We start from the raw sequence: 25005 nt of genomic DNA, 5'->3' as shown, positions 1-25005 counted from the left end.
ATTATTTACGAATAATATTCTTTTTTTATAAATAATTTTCTTTTTTTATAAATAAACAAAGGAATACGATAATTTAATTTAAACGATAACAAAACAATATATTTGTATTATTTACCAATAATATTGTTTTTTTTATAAATAATTTTCTTTTTTAATTTTTATAATTCATAATATTTATATTATTTTTTATTTTTATAATTTATATTTGTATTATTTACCAATAATATTGTTTTTTTATAAATAATTTTCTTTTTTTTTATAAATAAACAAAGGAATACACAATAAAAAAAATACAAAAATGGAGCTTTATATACGCTCCTTAGAGGTCCCTACGCAGCGTATGAGACCAAAATGACACAACTACCCTTGTATTTGGCTTCGTATAGCCTGAACACAAGGGTATAAAAGACATTTTCAGACCTTTATATATGCTGCGTATAGGTCAATACGCAGCGTATTTAAAGGGTGGTAAAATTATTTTTAACCCCAAACCTGTGGTAAAATTATCTTTTTAACCCTTATAGTTTATATATGCTGCGTATTGACCAATACTCAGCGTATGTAAAGGTCTGAAAATGTCATTTATGCCCTTGTATTAAGGCTATACGAAGCCAAATACAAGGGTAGTTGTGTCATTTTTGTCTTATATGCTGCGTAGTGATCTCTAAGGAGCGTATATAAAGCTCTATTTTTGTTTTTTTTTTGTATTCCTTTGTTTATTTATAAAAAAAAAGGAAAATAACACCCGATACGATACTATACGATACGATATAACACTCGTATAGGCATATAGGTGTGATTTAGTTCCCGTATTGCCCTCGTATAAGCCTATAAGTGTGATATCGTATCGTATAGGTGTGGTTTAGGTCACGTATTGACCTCGTATAAGACTATAAGTGTGATATCGTATCGTATAGCATAGTATATGTCCCGTATTGACCTCGTATATGCCTATAAGTGTGATATCGTATCGTATAGCATAGTATATGTCCCGTATTGACCTCGTATAAGCCTATAAGTGTGATATTGTATCGTATAACGTAGTATATGTCATGTATTGACTTCGTATAAGCCTATAAGTGTGATATCGTATCGTATAGCGTCGTATAGGTCATGTATTGACCTCGTATAAGCCTATAAGTGTGATATCGTATCGTATAGGTGTGGTTTAGGTCACGTATTAACCTCGTATAAGCCTATAAGTGTGATATCGTATCATATAACGTAGTATAGGTCACGTATTGACCTCGAATAAGCCTATAAGTGTGATATCGTATCGTATAGCGTCGTATAGGTCACGTATTGACCTCGTATAAGCCTATAAGTGTGATATCGTATCGTATAGGTGTGGTTTAGGTCACGTATTAACCTCGTATAAGACTATAAGTGTGATATCGTATCGTATAGCATAGTATATGTCCCGTATTGACCTCGTATATGCCTATAAGTGTGATATCGTATCGTATAGCATAGTATATGTCCCGTATTGACCTCGTATAAGCCTATAAGTGTGATATTGTATCGTATAACGTAGTATATGTCATGTATTGACTTCGTATAAGCCTATAAGTGTGATATCGTATCGTATAGCGTCGTATAGGTCATGTATTGACCTCGTATAAGCCTATAAGTGTGATATCGTATCGTATAGGGGTGGTTTAGGTCACGTATTAACCTCGTATAAGCCTATAAGTGTGATATCGTATCATATAACGTAGTATAGGTTACGTATTGACCTCGTATAAGCCTATAAGTGTGATATCGTATCGTATAGCGTCGTATAGGTCACGTATTGACCTCGTATAAGCCTATAAGTGTGATATCGTATCGTATAGGTGTGGTTTAGGTCACGTATTAACCTCGTATAAGCCTATAAGTGTGATATCGTAGTATCGTATAGGTGTGGTTTAAGTCCCGTCTAATCCTATATGCATATACAAGACCTATAGGAAACCTATACGAGACTTATACTACACTATACGATACGATACGATACTAAACAATAACACCCGTATAGGCCTCTATACGAGACTTATATACTATACACTATACGATACGATATGATGCAATACGATACGATACGATGCAATACGATAAGATAATTTAATTTAAACGATAACAATATAATATATTTGTATTATTTACGAATAATATTCTTTTTTTATAAATAATTTTCTTTTTTTATAAATAAACAAAGGAATACGATAATTTAATTTAAACGATAACAAAACAATATATTTGTATTATTTACCAATAATATTGTTTTTTTATAAATAATTTTCTTTTTTAATTTTTATAATTCATAATATTTATATTATTTTTTATTTTTATAATTTATATTTGTATTATTTACCAATAATATTGTTTTTTTATAAATAATTTTCTTTTTTTTATAAATAAACAAAGGAATACACAATAAAAAAAATACAAAAATGGAGCTTTATATACGCTCCTTAGAGGTCCCTACGCAGCGTATGAGACCAAAATGACACAACTACCCTTGTATTTGGCTTCGTATAGCCTGAACACAAGGGTATAAAAGACATTTTCAGACCTTAATATACGCTGCGTATAGGTCAATACGCATCGTATTTAAAGGGTGGTAAAATTATTTTTAACCCCAAACCTGTGGTAAAATTATCTTTTTAACCCTTATAGTTTACATATGCTGCGTATTGACCAATACTCAGCGTATGTAAAGGTCTGAAAATGTCATTTATGCCCTTGTATTAAGGCTATACGAAGCCAAATACAAGGGTAGTTGTGTCATTTTTGTCTTATATGCTGCGTAGTGATCTCTAAGGAGCGTATATAAAGCTCTATTTTTGTTTTTTTTTTTTGTATTCCTTTGTTTATTTATAAAAAAAAGGAAAATAACACCCGATACGATACTATACGATACGATATAACACCCGTATAGGCATATAGGTGTGATTTAGTTCCCGTATTGCCCTCGTATAAGCCTATAAGTGTGATATCGTATCGTATAGGTGTGGTTTAGGTCACGTATTGACCTCGTATAAGACTATAAGTGTGATATCGTATCGTATAGCATAGTATATGTCCCGTATTGACCTCGTATATGCCTATAAGTGTGATATCGTATCGTATAGCATAGTATATGTCCCGTATTGACCTCGTATAAGCCTATAAGTGTGATATTGTATCGAATAACGTAGTATATGTCATGTATTGACTTCGTATAAGCCTATAAGTGTGATATCGTATCGTATAGCGTCGTATAGGTCATGTATTGACCTCGTATAAGCCTATAAGTGTGATATCGTATCGTATAGGTGTGGTTTAGGTCACGTATTAACCTCGTATAAGCCTATAAGTGTGATATCGTATCATATAACGTAGTATAGGTCATGTATTGACCTCGTATAAGCCTATAAGTGTGATATCGTATCGTATAGCGTCGTATAGGTCACGTATTGACCTCGTATAAGCCTATAAGTGTGATATCGTATCGTATAGGTGTGGTTTAGGTCACGTATTAACCTCGTATAAGCCTATAAGTGTGATATCGTAGTATCGTATAGGTGTGGTTTAAGTCCCGTCTAATCCTATATGCATATACAAGACCTATAGGAAACCTATACGAGACTTATACTACACTATACGATACGATACGATACTAAACAATAACACCCGTATAGGCCTCTATACGAGACTTATATACTATACACTATACGATACGATATGATGCAATACGATACGATACGATACGATGCAATACGATAAGATAATTTAATTTAAACGATAACAATATAATATATTTGTATTATTTACGAATAGTATTCTTTTTTTATAAATAATTTTCTTTTTTAATAAATAAACAAAGGAATACGATAATTTAATTTAAACGATAACAAAACAATATATTAGTATTATTTACCAATAATATTGTTTTTTTATAAATAATTTTCTTTTTTAATTTTTATAATTCATAATATTTATATTATTTTTTATTTTTATAATTTATATTTGTATTATTTACCAATAATATTGTTTTTTATAAATAATTTTCTTTTTTTTATAAATAAATAAAGGAATACATAATAAAAAAAATACAAAAATGGAGCTTTATATACGCTCCTTAGATGTCTCTACGCAGCGTATGAGACCAAAATGACACAACTACCCTTGTATTTGGCTTCGTATAGCCTCAAAACAAGGGTATAAAAGACATTTTCAGACCTTTATATACGCTCCTTAGAGGTCAATACGCAGCGTATTTAAACTTTGTGAAAAAATATCCCTCAAACCTACCAAAATGACCCAAAAAATCTAATGGTTTATATACGCTGCGTATTGACCAATACGCAGCGTATATATCCCTTGTTTTCTGTGCAATGATTGGTTGTCAGGCACTGAAATCCATGGTTTATATACGCTGAGTATTGACCAATACGCAGCGTATATATCCCTTGTTTATTGTTGCTTCAACATGTTTGTTTACTTGATGTAAAATATATATGTGTACCATTTTCTTTTATTCATCAGTTCCTTCAAGTTTGGATCAAATTTGTTTGATTAACGAATAATATATAAAGTTAGACCTAACCCATTAAACCTTTAAGAGTTATGATTTTACAAGTAAAGTTGTATAAAAAGATAACTTGATGCTAAATTATATATTAAACGCTATAAATTAGTTATATGGACGATTGATGAAATGGAAGTACAACACAAAACTCAATACTATCGACATATTGATCACTAAGAATTGCTCGGAGATAACTAATGAATCCAACAAAATCTGGAAAAAGAATCGATATATATACGTCGCTATTTGATTGGGAATTAGCGGTCCAAACCAATATATACATACACGGTAAACCCTGGTATCTGCGACGGTTAAGTGAGGTGATTATTGATGCGATGGAATGTCAGCTAGTAATCTGTCGGAAATTTGAAGATAGGATTTGTAGGAAGTAGGTCCACTTTTTTATAAAATATATTACAAAATATATAATAATGAGACTCTCGTTATTTGTGGGAAATTCGACTAGTACAATACCGGTTACAAAAACTAAATAAATGAAACATAAAATACAATATAATTGTAACAATCTTGATTCAAGACAGTGTCTTTAGAAGAACTTCAACTGCACCTTCATGTACGAACCTCCGCTGCAAAAATGAACAAACTGTCGTTGACGGTTTTGGTTGAGGATCATGTTTGACACGAGTCCCTTAAAACAGATTACGCGCCTACTCTCAGACGGTCTGTTTCGAGGATACAACAACAGAAGCGGTAGTTGTACTGCCGGAGATGACACTCACGCCCAAGATTACACAGAGCATAATTTAGTGTTTATAAAATTTAGGAAAAAGATGAAGTGTAAATTTGAGAGTACTCCTCTCAATGGAAAAATCGAGACTAAAGAGAATGCTTATTTTCTTGTGTATCTAGTATGAACCACCAAGTTCATATTTATACACCCATAGTTTTAACCTCAGTAAAACTAGTAATAAAATTGGACATTAATCTTGTCATAACTATAACATTAATCTTGTAATAAACAAGATAATGAATATGACTTTAATCTCCAATTAAATTGACTTAAGTGGTTAGTCAAAAAACGGTCATATTCATTATGACACGCATTAAACGGTTTGAGACAACTAGTTTGACTAGGTCCAACCAGCTCTTCTATTACTGTTGCAAACCTGCGCGCGCTAGAACTGGTCCGCCAGTCTGCGCGCCATGCTTCAAGGATCTCATGTCACGCCATATGGAGTCGTGCACCACACGGATACGATTACGCATACCAGGACGTCACCTGGTCATGCGTCATCCATACTCGCGCGCCACACGCATCCCACTATGCATATCAGGACGCCACCTGGTCATGCGCCATCCAAACTTGTGAGCCACTTGCATTCTTTGCCATAGCCAATGACGTGCGCCATGCGCCTACGGAGCTCGCGCCGCATCGAAATGTGCCACGCCATGGCATCCGCCTACGCCACCCAAGGGTGCGCCATAAGCGGACCCGCCATGTATCTGATCACGCGCTCATGACAAAAATACAAAGGTGGTGTGCGAAGTTCAAAGTGCACCATATTGGGCCTATAGCCCACATCACGCGCGCATACGTGCGAGGAAAGGTGCGCCGCACCCTTTAGGATCCCACTAGTTTTTGCCTTTAAGAAAACAATATACAAGGAGTGCTCTCCCTTATAAACCAATTTAAGTTTTGCCATCCCACCTATGTGGGACACGGTGACAAATCTCAATCCATTTTTCTCATCTTTGTTTGTTTCAAACATACAACTTCAAGCTTCGATATCTCATTCATCTTAACTCTATTTGGACATAGTTTGAACACAAACCCATAAATAATTGTTTATAAAACACATATATAAATATTATTGATGTCACTAATGTTTAGTGAAAAACTCATTTTCACTAAATTTCCAACAAAATTTTGGTCCATGGCTTTATTATCATCTTGGTGACCCGTTAGAAATGTTAATTAACAATAATACATTTATCAACTTTTATTAATAGTGATTTATAATTTTATAAACATAGAGTACAAGCTTGATTCATATGTGTTGAAAGTAGTAAATGACTTTTATCTTTTGCTTCATATTTTCATTTACATTTCTTAATTTTAATAAATTTATTATATGACCCTATAATTTTAATAAAAGAATATTTTTGTTTTTTTTAACAAATTTACATTACAGCCTCTAAACTTTAATAAAGTTACCTACACTTTCTACATTTTAAGTTTCAATGATTATCAACGACATCTAGTTTTCATTTTTCTTATATGTAACATATGAATAACGATAAACTACAAAAACTATGTATGTATGTATGTACGTACGTATACGTACGTACGTATATTACGTGCTTTATTATTTGTTTTGCAAGAAACTACCATGATTTAGCTAAAAAAAAGTAAAATAGCACGTACAGAATCATGCAAATCACATTTATCCTAATATTATGGCTACACGGCTAATTACGTGTATGAACACAATTAACCTCCATATTCAATTGAAGACAAGTGATAACATGTTGAATATAGTTTTAAAATGATAAAAACAAATGTACATATACTTAGGGTCAAGTCCTAGTAAAATAGAAAGGAGAATCATACACTGGTTTGGTTCCCATAGAGTGGTTTGAAGACGATTTAGGAAGTTCACGTTGGTTGGTTACATGTTTTTAGGCTCCTTTAGGCTAGTTTAAATTGTTTTACTTGTTTTCAGGCTTGTTTAGGATTTCAAACATGTTCAAACAAATTTGACCGGAATTTCATTGGAATTTGGTTTGAAAATGCTGAAAATGCGCTGGAGGGTCTAAAACTGAGGCTTTTGAAGCGAAGCGAGAAGGCTGGGATGGGTCTGAAAAGTTGGTCTAGGCGCGCGCCTGGAAAAGCCTTGACAACATAGGTTTATATTAATAACGCCTAGCTATTTAGGGTTGTGGTTGTTAAAAGTGAGAGTTTGGGTGATGACATTTCAGTTTATGTTTTACTAAATAACCATTGTGACTCTTTATGGTGCCGTTGACCTTTTTTTCAAAGGCAAGGAACGACGTGTCAACCATCGTGACACCAGACGTTGTGATCAAGGTTGACTACTTCCAGATGCGTGGAAACCCGACCTCCACCTGACCGAAGGCACGACAGTGGAATAATCAATAAAACCTCGCCTCCCATCCAAGACGAACCTGCGCCACCGGTATTCGCTCTTCACCTTGTTACATATCCCATCCAAGACGAACCGGCGCCCTCGGCAACCAATGTGGGATTTATACAAAATATCTTCATTTAGGGTATTTTTGGCCGGAAGCTTTTAGGAGCTTTCTAGGAGCTTCTAGCTTTAAGAATTTAAGAAAAAACTCATATTCAATAAAAAGTCTTGTTTGGTTTAAGGAGCTTGAAGCTTTTTTGTTAGGAGCTTGAAGCTTTTGGTTGAACGCTTCTACTAGTAGCGTTTAAAAGGAGCTACAAGCTTTTAGGGAAAATGACTTTTTTAACCTCTAAAAATAATGAACTTTTTAATGAAAAAACTTTTTAAATTTTTAGTTACGTCCATTTTGGTTATTTTATACATTTTATTAAAAGTTTCAGCTACTCTTTCAAACACCAAATATATCTAAAAAACTACAGCTACTAGCTAACAGCTAACAGCCACCAGCCACCAGCCACCAGCTATCAGCTTCTAGCCACCAGCCAACAGCTACTTTTGCCAAACATACCCTTAATAGAAAGTGTCAAGCTCAGTATGGGGAGGAGGGTCTTTGGATGTTGGCGGTCCTGATAGGTGCCGAAAATCCTGAAACGAAATCTTATCTTAAACATTTACGACAATCATAGACAGACCATCCATCGACAATTTGTCCTCGGCCAAGAGGAAAAAGTCTGAAGCAAATACTAATCCTTTGCATTCAGACCGAATGACTCTATGAAATTACGTTGATACTTCCACATATTATGGGTAACGTAGGAGACATCTCTATTTTCCCCCCGGGAATCTTTAGAATTACCACTGCTTAGCTTTCAATTCGCCTCTGACCATCAAATGAAATGTGAATAATCCGTCCTCTTCTCTTTGAAAGAAGGGGCACTTCCGGTTCTGTCGGTGCTTGAAGCAATTTTGTCTTCTCCATATTACTATATCTCTAAAGTCAATAATTTTATATGAGGAACTACTGAACTCAATCACTTGCTGCCGTTACTCTTCAGTTTTCTGTTGAGGTCTATCCTGTAGAGGTACTCAAATTGGATCGGTGATCGATTTCTAGGTTTCGTCGTAAACCTAATTGGTTACTTCCAATTACGTAAATCAATAGTTCAAACCGCACTCAAAGGTAGAGGCTTAGACCAAACCCAGTGCATAGCATTTAGGTATGCATTTGGGTGATGTGGCAACCAAAATTCATAGCCTCTATTTTTTAAACATTAGAGAGGAAATGCATTTGTACTACGTTCTTGAGTAAGTGCGTTATATTTGAGTAAGAGGTCGGGTCATAGAAGTTAATTTTTGTTTTATACTAGTGTTATGCCCGCCCGTGTTGCGGGGCGTTAAACCAGATATTTTTTAATTTAATAACATGTACATCTTATTTCGGTCCCTTATACATGCTATTTATAACACAATCTAAAAAAATATACATCGAGTGAACCAATTAAACCAAAACACTGCTATAGTTTTACCAAAAAAAATAACTAAAACGATGGCAAGCTTGTAATTTAGAATTGGGGGCAAAAGAATAATTTTTTAGGACCAATTAACGAGTGCTAGGCAGCTGTTTGGCACGAATAAAAACTACACTGAGTCAACCAAGTAAAATAAAACACTACCATAGTTTTGTCCAAAAAAAAAACGATGGCAAGATTGCAATTTTGAACTCGGGTAAACGTAATTTTGAAATGGGGCAAAATCATATTTTGAACTGAGGGCAAAACAATAATTTTATTTTAAACTGGGGGCAAAATCGTATTTTTTAATTGAGGGCAAAATCGTAATTTTAAGCTGTGGGAAAAACAAAATTTTATTTTGAACTGGGGATAAAATCGTAATTTGACAGGACCATAGCTGGGAGCAAAAGTATAATTTTATTTTCAACCGGGGGCAAAGTCGTAATTTTTAACTAAGGGGAAAATTGTAATTTTAACTATATAAAAAAAAACAAACCTTGTATTGGTTGCCACCACTTTTGGCCAAACAAGTAAAACAACTATTCCCACCAACATATGGAAGTTATGTTTGTAGTAGTTGTAAATTTTCTAATCTTATTTCAAATGCGGTAAAAATAGCCTTTTCATTTATTAAAATATAGTTTTATTCCCACGCGCGTTGCGCCACACAACAGGATTCCACGTTTTATATGAAGTGGTGTCTAGTTGCTGGTTCAATGTGAAGATGTGTTTAGATGCTGGCGTCGCTACAATAACTTTTTGTCTAAAGACATTTGAATAAACAGTCAAGCAAGGGATAGGGACTATTAACAAAGATGGATTAAAACCAAAAAACCATGTGTTTTCAATAGCTTTCAGGTAGTTAAAACTACATTCTTACATGAATGTTCTAATACATGGAGCAATATATTATTATAATGCTACTAATTATTAAAAGCAACTACAAAGGAACATTACTAACGTACGGTCTTTTTCTTGTTCTATAAATTCTTTACTGCTAATACAATTTCAATTAATATAACCCACATCATCAAAACTTGCCGACGATGTGGCCCGACCTGAATTTTCCATATACACAGGATTGGACAACTTTCATGAGCCTTTTAACTCGAAACAAACTTTCAAGGCTCACATCTGTTAACAATCAAAGAAAGGAGAAAAATGAGCTATCGTTGAAAATTTACACATTTCAATGTGTAAGATAAAAAAAATTATCAACTTTCATTTGGTTGCTGGAAATTACCAATCAACTTTCATTTGGTTGCTGGAAATTACCATTTTCGTCAAAAAAGATCTCAACACCCTCTGAAAAAACAAAATATTACCAACATAAATATAATATTCATTCTAATTTCTAAATAGAAAAACAGCATAGTTGCATATCAAACACTTGCTCTGCTTACAGCTAGTCCCTCTAGCAATTTCAATGTACATTCCATGGTAATTTTAAACCTTGAGAAAATCTGATTATAAAAACCTTAAAAAATGAAAAATCTGACCCATTACACTACCATATGCAATCCACCCCACTACCAAGAAAATGTGACCTGCAATATCGACTGTGACCAACAAAATCGAAGTTGCAACTGACCTGTTAACAACAAAATACCAATCAGTTTACACGGACCATGTTCCACAAACAACCCTTCTTCAACCGACGAACAACCAGGACCTGCAAATTTCAAATACGTTATCACCTCCACTAACACTTCATTTTACGTACTATTTAACCACTCAATAAAACGAATAGAGAAACAAATTAAGCCACTAACTGTTACCTACTTTCAATTGATCAATGGGCTGAGAGTTCATCAACGGCAGGGTTGTTTGGCTGATATCAAGTTGTTGCCCAAATAAAGAAAACTTTCGGAACTGAAACTCTCAATATCAAGTTTTGGGTTTTCCTCCTCACCATCACCTACCCAGTAAGTAATATTTTTTCCTATAATGGGACAACCATTATAATTAAATATACGAAAACAATTTTAAAAAAGTGAGATAAATAGTATGGAACGCACCTATAATCAAAGAAGAATAGTCACAAATCCTATCTTATGGTGATGTTGGTAGCGGTGGTTGCATGAAGATAGGCAATGGATATAGTGGTGAGAGGAACAGGGGTGGTTGCTGGTGGTTTCCGAAATAACATCGGTTTCATCACCATCGCCGCCCCAATGGTTGTTACTTTCGGGCCAAGTCTCCGGTTTAACAGTTGATCTAAGGATTTGAAGAAGAATTTGGGGTTGTTGCTTCTAATTGGCACCCACAGACTAATCCAAAGGCTCATCGGTTGCAAAAGAAGATTTGAGATGACGTTTTAGAAGATCAAGGAGGCAATTTTGGTTATGCATTCGCAAGGTGTATAAGCTATCAAGAGGATGTAAACGTGACAACCGTAGTGCCAAGCAGGTATAGGCCACTATTGTATTTACTGTTCACAAATTTCAATTTTTAATAGTAGAATTAATAATTAATAGTAAAACGTTCAATTTTTAATAGTAGAATAGTATAATACTATAATTATCAGCGAGTAAACAATGCACAAACTATTCAAAAGTAAATCTATAAAGTTACCAAACACCCACTTACATGTATAAAACAAAAAACCCAAGTATAAAAATTTAATTTAAAAAAAACTGGCATTCGCATTTCATCAAACACATAAAAGGCATGTTAGAAACACTTACTTGAAACACTATAGGGTGTCTGTGTGTGTGGCAGTAGCTTTGATGGGTTGAACGCTACATGCATGAGACTTCCTACATAATCAACAAACCAACCAAATCATTTCCTGAATAATAATATTATCATCGATTAAAAACTCAAAAACAGAAACAAAACCCAACTCTAAAGATGAAGATTTCCCATTAACGGCTGCAACAACAAACACAATAGATTGCAGCTTCAAAGATGACACCTGGAAAAAAAAACACCAAATATGAACAATCACATCAAGATTAAGGTTGTGGGTGATGAAATAGATGTGTAATGTGATCTGTAATGGTTTAAGGTTTTGACCTTCACTCATGCCAACAACAAAGATCTCCACCAAACATCCCACATTCATGATTTCTTTTTCCTCTCTTCTCCGATCTACCAACCCATCACCTGTTCCTCATGCATCCCACATTCACGACTCTTAACAATAACATGCTCACCTGAATTAGGCAACCGGAACCTCGTCGTAACCCTAGCTTCTTGTCTCCGCCACTTAAACTCCTAAAAAACACCAACCTGGTTAAAAGAGTGACGTGCAAAAGAAAGGAAGCTTACCAAAGACTTGCCAGAAAACATGCCGGAACTAATTCGTATGGCCGCCGTCTTCATCTCCCTTGAATCTCTTCAACATCGCTGATGGTTACTCAAACACCATCACCGCCGCCGTAAGACATCACCGTCGTCATCATGGTTCATAGCAGCCCAAATTTCGTCGGAGCTATGACTAAGCCAACTAAGAACATCACCACCGCCGTTGCGTTGAACGATCCGTCACCGTCATCGGATTCCTTAGTGTCGGTTTAGTGGTTTGAGACTCAAAACGGGCCGGAATCTACCAGTGGCTTGCCGGCTTTCATGAACCCCAGCCGTTGACTGTCTGAGTTCTCAATTGAACCACCACCGCTTTGTAATCAGATAAACGATCGTCGCCATGAGCTGCGGAACTTCCCCGGAGTTCCTTTTTCTATGGTCCGCTTCCTCTTCCTGTACCTAGGGTGGTAACACGTGTGGCCGGCGGTAACCACCTCCTGGCATCTCTCTTTTACACTGTGTTCTAGAGTTTACTAACGGAAGGAAAGGAAAGGAAACAGAAAGAAAGTAAAAATATTTTGTGTTCCAGAGTTTCATTTAAGGAAGGAAAAGAAAGGAAAATAAAACATGTCGTGCTCCCGAGTTTCATTTAAGGAAGGAAAAGAAAGGAAATGACAGGAAAACTAGGCTAAATTCTTTAATTTTTCTTTCCTTCCGATTTGAGAGGAAGCGGTGGGAAAGTCATCTTTTTTTTTTCCTTTCTCGTCCTTTCCTTTCTCACTTTTGCTTTCTTTTCTTATCCCTCGTTAAGTTAACTCGGGAACAGAGCGTTAATGGTGGGTTTAGGGCAGGGCTTGGTTTTATATGGTGGGCATGTATGTAATTTACAAAAAAAAACCCTTCTACTGTTCAAAATCGTTGAGTTTTTAATATGGGGTCTTCTATTTCCACACCCCTATAATCTTATTTTCACATCCCTATTTGTATACAGGCCGTATATAATTATACGGGCCGTATAGAATGTTTATGCACAGAATTTAATGAGTGGAATGTTTTTTTTTTGTTTTTATATGTATACGGGACGTATATTATATACGGGTCGTATACATACTTGCATATTGTTTCGAAGGTTGGACAAGGGTTTTTAGTTTTGAAATCTGTATACGGGTCGTATAATGTTATATGGCCCGTATAGCCCGTATAGAAAGGTTAATTTTTTGTTGAAATCGGGAAACCGTTTGTTATATATATCGGATTATGTTACGAGTTTATAGTTAAACGTATTTATTATGTTTAATAAGTTTCCTCTTTGTAAAACGATAAATATGTATAGAAAAGTTAATTTTTTTGTTGCAATCGGGAAACCGTTTAATAAATTTTGAAAATTTTAAAATAGTGTTCTATATATCGGGTAAAGGATCCTGTAAAAAGTCCATCTTTTGTAAGAAGTGTAAGAAATAATCTTGGAATGACAAGTGTCCCTCCTCTTAATTAATTCAAAAGGGTAGATTAGTAATTGTATATTTTTGTCATTTAATTGATTTACAATATAACTGAAAAAAAAACTGGCCATGAGAATTTTTAGGGATTGATTGTTTCATCATCATCTTCTCCGATTTGAACACACATGCATATCCGACCACCGTCACCAATTTCTTTCGTCTCCACAAATCATTCACCGTCATCGTCTTTCATCTTCGTCATCCTCATTTCTGATCGTGACTTGAATCATGGTCATGGTGTTTTAAAATATGGGAATGTTTTGTATTTTGATTGTCCAGATGTTAAAACACCATGGATGTAATCGCAATACAATGTTTTCTGGATTCTAGATAAAACACCATGACTTGAATCATAGTCAATTTATCCAGTTATTTTAAAACACCACGCCATGAATCTGATTATACAATCTCTCCATATAAAACACCATGACTTGAATCATAGATGTTTAAAACACCACACCATGAACAATGTCTACAGATAAAACACCATGACTTGAATCATAGTCATGGTGTTTTAAAATCTGGGGATGTTTTTGTATTGATAAAACACCACGCCATGAACAATGTCTCCTGATAAAACACCATGACTTGAATCATAGATGTTTTAAAACACCACGACATGAACAATGTCTCCAGATAAAACAGCATGACTTGAATCATAGTCATGGTGTTTTAAAATCTGTGAACGTTTTCTATTGATAAAACACTACGCCATGAACAATGTCTCCAGATAAAACACCATGACTTGAAGCATAAGCGTATAAAACACCACGACATGAACAATGTCTCCAGATTAAACACCATGACCTGAATCATAGTCAATTTATCCAGCTTTTTAAAACACCACGCCATGAATCTGATTATAGATCTATTTATGATAAAGTATGAAGAAATTCGTTGATTTTTTGGAGATTGATGACGGTTACCATATAATTCGCTAGTTACCATATAATTCGCTGATCTTTAGGAAGGTTGATGGGGGTTTTGAAACGGTTACCATATTTTGAAACGTTGGAAAAGTCACTATTGCCCTTCAATTTTTACATAAGGTCCTTCTAATTAAAACACAATTTACATTTTATACCCTATTGATCTCAACCATTAGATCAAATATCCAATGGTTTAAAACACTTCTTACCCTTCTTACATTTTAGACACTTTTTACCATATCCCTACCCCTATATATCGCATTATGTTACGAGTTTGTATTTAAACGTATTTATTATGTTTCATAGGTTTCCACTTTGTAAAACGATAAATATGTATAGAATAGTTAATTTTTTGTTGCAATCGGGAAACCGTTTAATAAGTTTTGTAAATTTTAAAATAGTATTGTATATATCGGATTATGTTACGAGTTTCTAGTAAAACGTATTTATAATGTTTAGTAAGTTTCCACTATGTAAAACGATAAATATGTGATATGATTATGATAAACTACGACAACAATTATTAAACAAACAAGTTAACATCTGAACATAAGATTAATATTTATAATGTTTTACATCTAAAACAAAAAAAAAAAGATAAAACTTTTACAAAGTTTCAAACGTAAAATAACAAAAAAAAGGAGTTAATTACACAAATGGGTCCTGTGGTTTATACCTAATTTCGCCTTTGGGTACTAACTTTATTTTTTAACAGGTTTAGGTTCTATGGTTTCAATTTTGTAACACCTTTGGGTACTAACACCAAAATTAGTTAATTAATGACTAAAATACCCTTGCATTTTTTTAAGTTTATAAATATAACACATTTGGGTATTAACACCTAATTTTATTTAAGTTTAAATCAATTTTACAAAATCTATTTATTTTTTTATTTTTATCTTTTTATTATATCTCTTAATTAACATAAACTCTATTTATTTTTTTTATTTTCATATTTTTATTAAATTTCTTATTTAACATAAAATCTATTTGTTACACCAGTATTTTTTTTAAATAGATATTTTAAATAAAATCTACTAGCTATATAGTTTTATATAAATTAAATTTCTTACTCGTTTTAAATAATGTAAACCTTACTCGTTTTCAATTTTGGATTGAAATGATTGATAATAATAAATATCTTTCATGTAAAAAAAATTAAGCCTTTTTTAACTCGTTTTTTTTTCATTTACATTTTACTATTTTAGAAAGATATTTAATTTACATAAAACTATATGGCTAGGTATTAGATAAAACTATATAACTAGGCAGAGGCGAAGGATAGTGGGTGCTCGGGGGTGCACCCGCCCACCCCAATATTTCGGTTAGAAGTGTACAAGTTCCGATTTTTCGTTCGAAAATTTTAAAATTATATAGGATCGCCCCCCGATTATTTTTCTTAAATTGTATATCCTAAATATTTATAAACTTTGTATATAAATGATGGGTAGTTTGGTAAATATACACTTTGTTTTATTTGGAACTATTATTAGTTGATCCGATTTGAATCGAATAGCCAACCCGACCCAACCCGACCCGAAACATAACGATAGGAAAAAAAATTGGGTCCCATCACTTTACGCCCCCTCGAAACTTTTAGTCAAGCTCCGCCACTGTAGCTAGGTATTTTAGATAAAACTAAAAAAATTTAAGCCTTTTTTTAACTCGTTTTTTTTGTAAAAAAGATATTTAATTTACATAAAACTATATAGCTAGTAGATTTTACTGGTGCAACTAGTAGATTATATGTAAATTAAATATCTTTCTAAAATAGTAAAATGTAAATGAACAAAAAAACAAGTTAAAATGGCTTATTTAAAAAAAAATCTATTTTAAAAAGATACTGGTGTAACAAGTAGATTTTATGTTAAATAAGAAATTTAATAAAAATATGAAAATAAAAAAATAAATAGACTTTATGTTAATTAATAGATATAATAAAAAGATGAAAATAAAAAAAATAAATTTTGTAAAATTGATTTAAACTTAAATAAAATTAGGTGTTAGTACTCAAATGTGTTACATTGATAAACTTAAAAAAATGCAAGGGTATTTTAGTCATTAATTAACTAATTTTGGTGTTAGTACCCAAAGGTGTTACAAAATTGAAACCATAGAACCTAAACCTGTTAAAAAATAAAGTTAGTACCAAAGGCGAAATTAGGTATAAACCACAGGACCCATTTGTGTAATTAACTCAAAATAATAATAATAATAATAATAATAATAATAATAATAATAGTAATAATAAGACAACAAGCAGCTACGGCGGTGGTGGTGGTGGTGGTGTTGCGCCAGCTTGTGGAGGTAGGGGCGCGGCAGAATGCATAGCCACAATCGCCTCGATCATCCACCGTACATCCTCTCTCACTGCAGCTAAATCCCCTCTGACTGCAGCTACATCCGACTCGACCTGAACGAGTCTCTCCTCCACCCCCGGTGGAGGCATCACACGCTGTCTCACGCGGCGTCGAACGTACGGGCGATCACCCCGTAACTCCTCCGCAGCTACCTGTGATCGATCGCCAGCATGACCGACCCCCTCTCCGTCGCCTCCCTCTCCGTCGCCTCCATCTCCCTCGCCCTCGCCTCCCTCTCCATCGTCTCCCTCCTCATCACCACCCTCTCCACGGGGTCCCTCACCCACACCATAAGCCCAAACCAGCTGCCCTCCCTCGACCTCGCGAGCCAAACCCATCGATAGTGTAACACCCCGAAAATATAAAACTTTATATTGAAATTATAAAGTAAAATAAACAAAAATAAACTAACTAGGAATAAAAAACCTAGTTAGTTATAAGTCTAGTTAAAACAAGAAACTTAGTTGAAAACATGGAAAAATCTAACTTAATAATAGATGGGGGACCAAAGTTGTCAAGTGTGAAACTTTAATTATTAAAACAAAATAAAAATACCAAACACACAGTTTAAGTGTGTGCGTTGGTCGTACAAAACACAGGGGGCGACCAAGAAACCCCCATCAAACCCTAGTTCATCTAAATTGCTCAAATTGAAGACCAAATTCGGATCCAAATCGAAAATCAAGCATCTAATAGTGATCCTCATCACAAGGGGGTTACAAGGTATGTAAAATTAGGTGTTAATTCTCTGTTTGAAATCCTCATGAAATTGGGAAATCTGAAAATTGATGTTGCATGTTTGCTATTTGGGTAGAAAAGGGTTGATATAGTGTCTAGGAGTAAAACCTAGACAATCACATGCGAAATCATGGCTAATTCCTGAAAATCTCATGAACACATTGAAGGTGATTCATGGGTTTTGTGGGAAACTAGTGAACACTAGGGTTAAAATGATTATTCTAGTGTAATACGGGTCATAGAAAGTGATTTCTGAAATGATGAAGTTTAAATGTTATATGAAAGCTTTATTGATGATTAGGTTTAGCTAAATAACAAGCTATGAACTTGGAAATAAAAGATATAAAATTCTGCCCTATAAGTGTTTGTAGAAATGCCTCAAAGAAGGCTCGAAACTGAAATTTAAGTTAAAAAACGTGTATTGCGATGTTTGGGCGGATTAGGTAGTATATAATGGAAAAGGAGTTCTAAACAAGCTATGGTTGAACTCTATAGGAAAAGATACCGGAGCGTCGAGCGGACAAGCCGGTGGTGACACGCGTTTGAAAGGAGTGCTTTGAAGGTACGTAACCTTGGTTTCGTTACATTATACTTTCATTTTTATTGTAGTTAATATCTTGAAATTAGCAATATGAAAGATTGTAGTCTATTGTAGAAGTGATGAATTTCACTAGTTAATCAAAACGGGTCAAAGGATTTGCTAAAGTATATTTGGTTTGTCACTAAGATGGTGAATTCCATTAGACAACCAAACGGGTCAAACAAGGATTTAAAAAGGTAGTTTAGAAGTGACTTGAATGTCATTTGAGGATTGTGATTTATAAAAGCGTAAACCATGGAATGGAAGTGATACGCTAAGATGGACAAGCCCGGGAATGGGTAATTATGGTTAGAAATCAATGACGATGAATTATGTAAGTATGTAACTTAACCCGTTACATTAAATAAATTATTGTTAAATTATATGTAGTTGCATTGTAGTATAAAAGTTGTGTGAAATATAGCGATCATGATCGTTACCCGAATTAATAGGGTTAGAATTGATAAGGAACCGTTTGGTAGTCATCGTATTGGAGGATTCCCACAAGATGAGCCAACGGGTCGAATAATAGTGTAAATTGTAGTATTAGTGTTTCAATTCGTTAGCAATGGCGACATTAATCACAAGAGCATTAAACCATCGGTTTGGTAAGGAAATGCAAGTGATGCTAAGCCCTGGATGATGGGCATAAGGCGCCATAGGCTTACTAGCGAAACGGTAGCAAAAAGGGTAAAGTTAGAACGGGTCGAATAAATGCATATTGACATTTAGTCGTTCGGCCCACAAATTGAATTTTTGGTATGATAATTGTAATGGGCACGTCGATAATGAATTTACAGACGTATAGGAAAAAGAATCACCCTAAACGGACTTACGAGTCAAAAGTTATGGCCAAACGAAGTTGAAAATCTGAATTTCCGGAGCTGGCAGCAAATGCAGGTCACAAACCTGCACTTGCTGGAAAAGCGTTTCTCCCGCGCCACGCGGCAGGATTCTTTAGATCCCCCGCGACACGCGACAGGTGCCGCGATACGCGGCATAATGAATAGAACCTGCCGCGACACGCGGCAGGTTAACTTTTGAAAATTTTTATTTTATTTTTCATATTTCGATGTCGAAACTTGTTTACATGCACTATATCAATGTCAAAACTAACATTCTTAGTGGTTTTGACCTTAGGTGATAATGGAGATCTTACGAATGGCGATCAAGCAAGTTTTTGAAGAACCGAACACACTTTTGAAGCTTCCGCGTTATCTAACTTTAATAGACAATATTTTTGGGATGTAAACAAGTTGCTAAACAACTTATGAATATTTGAATTAGTCGGTTGTTGACTAATGTTCTGTTACTTTGGATCTTATGTTTTAATTGGACGTCTTTTATTAAAAACAAAAACAATCATATGAATTATTATTAAATTCAAATAGTAATTAGACAGGTGTTACAGATAGGGTTGTGTCCCTCCCAACCCTGTCAAGCTGGCGTGTCAGGGTCATATCACTTGCCACCTGCGGGGACAGGAGGCGAAAGAAACCCTTCGCCAGACGGGTGACGAAGGCCCCACAGCTGATGTGGGAAGAGGGTCGCTTAAAAGCGTACTCGGCGAGATATGCGGCCAACTTGTACGCCAAGTTGGCCCTCCCGCCGCTAAGTAAGTCGTGCAAGAAGAATAGGTCATTTTGGGTGACCCATTCCCTGCTATCATGACGACCGGCGATCGTCACGGCGATACACCGATGTAGGTATCGATGTAACGGGTCGTAAAGATCAGTCGCCCGTGCCTTCGGGGATCGCTGACTTGGTTTCGAGAACTCCCCGAACCCAATAGTGCGCCAACACGGCCACAACACGTCAGTGGACGTGCTGACTGGTGCATCAAAAAATGCGCGCGACCTTGAGTCCTCCTGTGAGTACAGACCCAAGGCAACAGCGAACTGAGGAAGTGTCATCCTCTGAGTCTTGCCGCAAATAGTAAAAGCTACGGCCTCTGTCGTCAAAAAATGCTGAAAACCCCCACCCCGGGTGTCCGTAAATGAAAAGGTAGATAAAAACTCTAAAGTAATCTCCCTGTGGGCCCGCTCTGCGGCGCCATCAATTAAGCGCTCCCACGGGGAGTTAGCTGGCATGAGCTCCCGGACCTGACCGGTCGCTCCAATATCGATCAAAAACTGAAAATCTATGGTCTGAGGCGCATCCAGCACCATCTCCCGTAATTTGCCCAAAACCCTATAGGCAACCGTACCTCGGGGGATATCTCTAAGAAACTGCCCCGTCTCAGTAAAATCGGGCACAACCTCCTCCTCCTGTCCACGTCCATGTCCGCGTCCACGTCCACGGCCCCTACCCTGACCCTGACCCTAACCTCGACCTCTACGGGCCGCACCAGCTGCTGATGACTCAGCCATATCGTCTGTAACAAATAACAATTATAACTTAGCAATCACTATACAATTATCGTTAACGTATTATACGAATACTGTTCTTGTATACGAACGTATTGTACATATCATATACGCTCGTACAATGTTTGAATATTCAACAAGTATACGACCGTATATAAAATATACGTTCGTATAATGTTTGAATATTCAAACAGGTATACGATCGTATATAAATATACGATCGTATAATGTTTGAATATTCAAAAGTTATACGAGCGTATATAATGTATACGTTCGTAAAACCTTTGATTATTCAAGTGTATACGGTCGTATAAAGTGTATAGGTCGTATACAGTTTGAATATTCAAACATTATACGATCGTATACAATTTATACGACCGTATACACTTGAATAATCAGTTATAATTTTCTGTTTCAATTTTTTTTTTCAAATTGAATTATACAATCGTAATCGTTACGCCTATCTATGCTTTACTATACAAGAACATAATCTAACATGTTACGGGATTTGAGAGTTTACTATACGAAAACGTACCGTATAGGAAGAACGAGAAGAAAACACCAAAAACGCCAAAGAACGCTGTCCAAGAACGATCCGAGAGAAAACCGAGAGAATTTTTGGTGGAATGTTGAGGCCGTATGGTGGAAATGAGGTCGTATAAAACTTATACGATCTTTTTTCCTTTGTATACGGGCCGTATAAAAGTATACGACCCGTATACAGTAATTTAATTTATTTTAATTTTGTCGTATACTTAATATACGATCACGGTATACGAGGCGTATATTTTTATACGGCCCGTATACAATTCAGTATTTTTCAATTTTTTTCAATTACTATATGCGGAACTGACGAAAATACGGTGGGTATGTGTTAACGTTGATTCATTTAAATGTTTTTTCAGATTCAATTTCAACAAGTTGCCAAAACATTTATATAACGTGTATGTTGATCATTACAAATTGTCAAAACATGTAAATAACATTTTATATTCATAGGGTACCTATATCTATGTAATCTCTGGTCCTGTATTGATCAACGATCGTATTATATTGGTCAATACGTTCCATGTAATAGTGATACCAACTTTCTGCTGGCGTATTCCGTGTCGGTTGTCGCCAGTATCCTGATGGGGTTGGCATTGGATATTCCCCTTCTAATCTCACGTGAATAAAATGGTTCCTGTGTACATGTACAAGCGCGACTGTTCGATGCGGAATACTTTCTTCGGCTGTTGTTAACATGGAAAAAAATGAAGCACAACCAAGGTCACTTAATAAGAGACAAATGACATTCCACCGGTTTGCTATCAGAAGCCCAGTGACTGGCATTTGTAGCCACTTATGTCGAGGTGCTCCGTCTATATGGTTGGACCAAACTAATGATTCCAGAACTTGTTGATACTGAACATCATTTATCTTTTTCCAAAATTCGTGGAACCGGTTGCACTCATCATGAAGATGCTCCCGTATGAACGGCCATTGCCACTCTTTAAGCGATAAGCCGACCGCTATAGATCGAAACCCACAATTACCATCACCCTGCACATTTTGTATGTGACTGAGGTGTGGATAGAAGCACGGTGGAATGTACTTTTTGAAGTGCATGAACATATTAACTTGTCCGACAGGCAGCAAAGGTAAGTCTGGTGGCTCTTCCTTTGATTTTGCGACCTTGTTTTTCGTTTTCGAATTCTTAGCGCCTTTCGCAATCTCGCTGAAGAACATAGGTGTTTCAGTACAATAACTTTGTGACTCGACAAACGAGCTGTGCCTGGTAGGTTCGATCCTTGACTCTTGTGTGCCAAACCCATCTTGTGAATCACTATACTGGTCCTGCGTTGTAAAAAAACTGTGTCTTGAAGGCTCCGTAAACGAATCATCCTTCCTTTGTTGCTGAGCTTTTAAAGTTGGACGACCCCGTGTGTTTTTTTGCACAACTGGTTGTTTAAGCTCCGTCTTATTGAGGTGTACCAACTCCTTTATCTTTTGAATCAATTTTTTCTTGAGTTCTCTCGGCTGAGCACTTAAATGTTGTTTGAGAAGCGCAAATTCACCGTCTAAGTCGAAAGAGTCCACCTTGCTCGGTTCGACTATGGAGTCCAAATTTAACTTTCTCCAAAAAGGGTCTATCAACTCCAACGGGATCATTTGACCTAAGAAACATATCAACAAACAACATAAAACGCCAATAAGATTTTGCGTGATGAAAGGCTATGATTATAAAATGTGGTTGGTCGAATAATGTATTACCATTCGTTGTATACGGTTCCAACCGACATGCGCACGGCAACCCACAACTTGTATACAAACGGCACGCGCATGTACGGTTATATAACTTTAATTTTTCTATTTCATTTATTTTGTCTGATATCAACTCTAGGTAGGCATGTGATGCGTGCAAGTGTGTATATAATTTAGATGTATATTTAAGCCCTTTTTACACTTTTAGCCAAGTTTTAAGTTTATAAAACACGATATTTACTAACACTAAACACACATATAGGCAAGTGCACCCATCGTGGACGTAATATAGTGTTGGTAAGATACCGAGGTCGTCCAAGGACACAAGAGCTTTTAGTACTGATTTATCCTCAACGTCTAACCAAATCAAAATGTTAGAAAAGATTTTTAAACTAAGAAAATAAAAACTAACTAAATGCTGAAAATAAAATAAAAATAAAAAACAGATAGACAAGATGAATCACTTGGATCCGACTCGTGTATTAGTATAACCTTTGATTATTTTCGCACTTTTGCACTTGTTTAAGAGATTATCTTAGTTATTGTAGTAGGCCCCTCTTTTGAAGGCGACGTTACCCTCAACCCAGTAGTTTGAGTCAGCAAGGATACAATCCTAAAGGGTCGGATTATTGAAAGATAATGAATTAAGTTATTAATGCAAATTATGGTAGGCCCCTCTTTTGGAGGTGACGTTACCCTCGACTAAGTAGTCTGAGTCAGCAGGGATACAGTCCTAAATAGCCGGGTTATAGTATTAATAGTAGTTAACTTATGAGGGGGTCAAAGAGTTTGGATCCCCGCCATCCAATACCTATGGGCATTGAATGAGATCCTACTAAATTTGACCCAGGTCCCTTGCAGGACCTCTAAACGCTGAACAAGGGCAAGACCCTTACCAAACTGTTCCCTTAACCCCCGACCAGGTAGCCAACATACCTCCATATAGACCGTGGAGATATGAATGGTGAAAATCTTTTATTTTATATAGAGAGTAAAATAATGCCAAGACACCACGGACAAACGATAAGGAAAGATCACCTTCAACATAAGCAACTAGTTATTAAAGTCATTAATACAAAACCAAATAAAAAGTGCAAAAGATTGAAAATAAAAAGTATTATACTAAACACTTGTCTTCACCAAGTGATGTAAGAGACTTAGGCAAACATGGCCTTGATTGTCAAGAACTCTTACGATCAATCTTGGATCCCGAGACGACTCACACACTCTATGATGGACAATGGATGATGGTGGTGTTGGATGATGGTGTTTTGATGGTGGTGGGTGGTGGATGAAGTGTGAGAGAGGTGGTGTGCCAAGGGATGAGTTGCAATGAAACCAAGCACTCCTATTTATAGGCTGAACAGAAGGCTGGGCACGGCCCCGTGCCTGTCTGACACTCTCTCTCTTCATTAATTGTAATTCGCAATTACAATTAATGCGCATGCTGTACTTTCGCCACGCCCCTGTGTTCACTGGGCACGGCCCCGTAGTGGGCAATAGAAGCTTCTATAGGTTTGTCTTTTCTGCTGCTTCTTGGGCACGGCCCCGTGCTAGCTGAGCACGGGGCGTGTTCAGTCTTCTGCCTTCTCTATTTTGCTTGGGAGGATGCTGTTGAGGGGTCGGGCAATCCACTTATGTTCCTTTTCTTGTATTTATATTAGATTTAGCTGTCTTTTTGCTTCTTTTGTGAATTTGAGCTCATTTAATCCTGAAAATACAAAAGGAAGACAAAAACACTCTTTTTCCAACATTAGTACTTAAAAAGGGTTAGTTTATGCCTCATTTGATGTAATTTATATGTTGCATTTTACACACATCAAATACCTCCACACTTGAATTTTTGCTTGTCCTCAAGCAAAAC

At 35.7% G+C, this 25005-nt stretch overlaps 2 long non-coding RNA genes across 2 annotated transcripts; one reads left to right on the top strand and one right to left on the bottom strand.

Moving 5' to 3' along the window:
• Nucleotides 1–9993: 9993 nt before the first annotated feature.
• On the bottom strand, nucleotides 9994–13002 carry LOC110881215. Its single transcript, XR_002559642.2, has 8 exons — nucleotides 12192–13002; nucleotides 12020–12090; nucleotides 11861–11932; nucleotides 11192–11604; nucleotides 10956–11115; nucleotides 10765–10845; nucleotides 10417–10478; nucleotides 9994–10307 (listed from the first exon to the last, which is right to left on the bottom strand). It is a non-coding gene; the product is annotated as an uncharacterized LOC110881215 (long non-coding RNA).
• A 4824-nt stretch (nucleotides 13003–17826) lies between these two features.
• Nucleotides 17827–19873, top strand: LOC110881214. The gene is made up of 3 exons (XR_002559641.2): nucleotides 17827–17936; nucleotides 18447–18513; nucleotides 19672–19873. It is a non-coding gene; the product is annotated as an uncharacterized LOC110881214 (long non-coding RNA).
• Nucleotides 19874–25005: the final 5132 nt, after the last annotated feature.

This window comes from Helianthus annuus, chromosome 10, assembly GCF_002127325.2.
Source record: "Helianthus annuus cultivar XRQ/B chromosome 10, HanXRQr2.0-SUNRISE, whole genome shotgun sequence".
Taxonomy (NCBI): Eukaryota; Viridiplantae; Streptophyta; class Magnoliopsida; order Asterales; family Asteraceae; genus Helianthus; species Helianthus annuus.
Note: the sequence above shows the minus strand (reverse complement) of the source record. Positions and strands in the feature narration are given on the sequence as shown.